The following is a 3,887-nucleotide window of genomic DNA, read 5'->3' as shown; positions in this document are numbered from 1 at the left end:
AATACCTTTTTTTATCTTGGATGGATGAATGCTAGGAGTGTGCTTGCTTCTTGCTCGAAATGCCTTAGCTCAGAATCTTCATGCTCTCTGAAAGTTTGAAATCACGATGAAATGAAATGGAGCCAAAACCTTATTTTTATAATGTCTTTTCACCATCTACCACATTAATTGCATGCCAGTTAAGTATTCACTTAACATTGTTTGTCGGTAATTAGTAATTTTCAACTTCTTATCTCTAACCAAGGGAATAATAGCACATGTGCCATTAGATTGCCAAACCCTCAAGGAAATTTTCTTCAATTAGATGAAGAACTTCCTGTCGGTGGAGCACTGCTCTATCCTGCCAGTGGAGAATCACTATGTCCTACTGGTGGAGCATTTGTTGGATCTACCGGTGGAGGAGTATTCCCAATATTTAGATCAGCTTTTCTAATCCATTGCTTTGAGAATTCTTGCTTAACCTCTTCAACCTTTTCTTTACCTTTCAAGCTAGCACTTTTGTTGTCTACCAGTGTACCTTTACTTCTACAAAATTTAGCAATATGCCCAGCCTTGTTACATGCATGACAAGTTACATTATTTTTCTGAATAGCTTTCCCATAACCTATGCCGGTTTGTGTTCTACATTGATTAGATAAATGTCCAAATCTTCCACAAACATAACATCTCACATTCATTCTGCAGTTTTCAGAGTTATGACCAATTTTGTTGCATTTTAAACATTGACCGGTGGATGTATTGATATTATGATAATTCCTAGATCTACATTCATTTGCCCTATGACCATACTTATTACAGTTAAAGAATTTTCCATTGAATTTATAAGCATTAGGTGGTCCATTGAATTTATAAGCATTAGGTGGTCTTACCGGTTTGCTGTGATCCTGAGTATTTGCAGTACCAGAGCTTTCACCAACTTCAAAGCTAATTCGAGAAGTGTCACCTTTAGGTTTTTGATTCTTCAATAAGGTACCAAGTTCTTCTGAGCTTTTCTTGAATTTTTCTTTATGTTGATTTGCAGTTTCCAATTCCCTTTCCAAGATTTCTTTTTGTCTCATCAGTTCATTTGAGTCATTCTGAGTATGCATTAGATCTGTCTTCAACATGTCATTTTCATAGCTAAGTCTTATGTTCTCATTTGCTGCATCACTTAGTCTTTTGGTCAACTCTTCTTCATTCTTCTTCCTATCCTCAATCTCTTTGCAAAATCTCATAGTCATATCCTGCATTTCATTTTTTGTTGTCATGTTCTCTTGTTTCAGCTTGCTTATCATATCATTAAGTGATTCCTTTTCATCATTCTCATTTTGCAATTTTTCACAAAGTTCTCTTCTCTTATTTCTTGCAACAATAAGATTTTCTTGAAGTTCCTGAATGATATCCTGAGCTGCTCTTAAATCATCTTCTAATTTGATATTTTTCAACTTCTCTACATCATAGTCTGTAAGAGCTCCTTCAAGTTGCTTCATCAGATTTTCCATCTTTACCAGTGTCAAGATCTTCCTCAAGCTATTAGGCTTTTGAAAATAGAGGACCAGGCTCTGATACCAATTGTTAGGATTACCATAGATACTGAGAGGGGGGGGTGAATTAGTATCTAACCGGTGATAAGAATTTTCTAAGCTAAAACATGCAGAACATAAAATAACAGTATACCGGTATGCAAGAATTAATGCAATAAACAGAATCAGAAACATCCACATGAAAAGAACACCATAACACAAGATGTTTAACGAGGAAACCCAGTGTGGGAAAAACCTTGGTGGGATTTGTGACCCACAATATTCACTCATTGGATAATAAGAGAATATTACTTACAATAGGGGCCTGCACATGCAGGAAGGCCAACTGCCTAGAGCTCACTGCTCAATGAGAAGTAACATTGACTTACAATAAGGATTACACTAATCCAATGACTTGTACTACTTTACAATAGCATCTCCAATGCCAAATTTAGTACCAGTTCTTGCTCTGTTCTTTACATATACCCTTGACCTATAATTCGCACATTAGGTCTGCCTAATAATTTTATTTTTGCTCGCTACCTTTTTTTTTAAATGTCTACAATGATCTCCTTTATATATACAAGTCATTTTACAATTTGCCAAGTCGGCTTACAATAATAAACAAAATATTACATATCAAAAATCCTATCGGCCTCTATGTCGGTATACATCTTTTCTTCTATGCCAGTGCTAGTGTCGGTGTAGAGTGATCTTGTTGATGTAGGTGCACTATCTTGCTTGTGTAATGCTTTGCCGGTATGATGTCTTGTCGGTGCCATAGGATTGCAAGGTTACCATCAATGAAAAAAACTTCAATCACATGCAATGTCTCATTGGAGTGTCCATATGCCAACAGAGTCATTCATGTGTTGCTTCAGATACGTTGTTCATGATTTATCCTCAGCTTCCATGGTTAGTACCAATTTTGCATTTGACTCAACATAATTCCTAGTTGTGTATTGTACTTCACACATCACACAAAAAGGGTTATTTTAGGAATTAGGATACAATATAGTATTTTATTGTACTAATATCTAGGTCATTAAACTTTCACATATTGATGTATCACAGTTAGTTATTTTATAAGTTGATGTGTGCTTAATGGACCTAGTTTATGGAGTGATTACATGTTTGTTTGATTGGAGAAAATTAACCAGTCCAATTTGTAGGCTAGGGCTGTTATATTGTTGGTAATAGGGTTTGGTACATACATTGAATTAGAAACATCTTTTATTGATTAGTATAGATTCTAAAGATATTCTTTTATGAATTCTAGTGTCTTATTTAAAAAATCATACCAAGACGTATGTATTGGAGCTAGTGTTCCACAAGGACATTTCCTCCCCCAAAACTATTTGTTTTTTAAATGAGGGCACCTTCAGAATACAGGGACTTGGATGGGACGTCCCACTACCGCCCCAGTGCACTCCAATACCATCATCTTTGAGACATCTCTAGGACATCCTTGAGACGTTTGAGGGACTCCCAAGAGCCTCTTGACCATCTCAAGGACATTCAAGCATCTCCTATGGCCAAACAGCCCATAAGTGATTTAAAAAAATTAGAACTTTTTTTCAAACTCCATGCCCAAGGTCAAACCCTCACAGCCTATGGGCCCCACCCAAACCCCACCAACTTTATCAAATTGCCTCCTATTTTTATTTCAACTCCAAAAACAAAGAGCAAGAAGTTGACAACTGTGAATGTGAGAGTGAGAGTTGCAGGTGCCAGGTGAAAAAGTGAGAGTGCAGAGCAAGAGGGTTGAGGAGAAGAAAGAAGAGAAGTGATGCCAAGTTGCCAATTTGTAATGGTCTGCCCCTATTTTGAAACCAATTTATTTTGCACCTTTTCAACTATGCTTCTTGACAAATAGTTTACTTGAATGCTCTACTGCTAATTTTCAGTTTGTCTTTCTTGATTTTGTGAATGCCAATGTTTGTTTGTTGATACTTTTGAGATGGCATTTTGGCAAATAGCATGCATGCACTGAAAGGGTTTCAATTTGGAATTGATATTGATAGTGCAGCTATCACTTTATAATAATCAAGATTTTCATTCACTGAAATGATTTTAATCAACTAAAGAGCAATATTCATGACTTACAAGTAATAAAAAAACTTACAAGGATGAGGCATATTCATAACTTTTGCAGTCCCACCTTGGATATCAACACTAGAAGAAACTCATATTGTTCATGTACATGCAAGACAATATGAGAGTTCATTATACCCAACAACTTGTGGTGTTGTTGTTCATGTTGGCTCTATTGGACCCTGCAATTAAGATTCAATATACATTATTCAATAAGATTAACTGTGCAACATAATGAAATATTGAAAAGTGTGTTATCTTGTTGAGATTCGCTTGGTTTCAAGAATAGTT

The sequence above is a fragment of the Cryptomeria japonica genome, chromosome 10 (genome assembly GCF_030272615.1).
Source record: "Cryptomeria japonica chromosome 10, Sugi_1.0, whole genome shotgun sequence".
Lineage (NCBI taxonomy): Eukaryota > Viridiplantae > Streptophyta > Pinopsida > Cupressales > Cupressaceae > Cryptomeria > Cryptomeria japonica.
The sequence above is the reverse complement of the archived record's forward strand: the minus strand, read 5'-3'. Positions refer to the sequence as shown.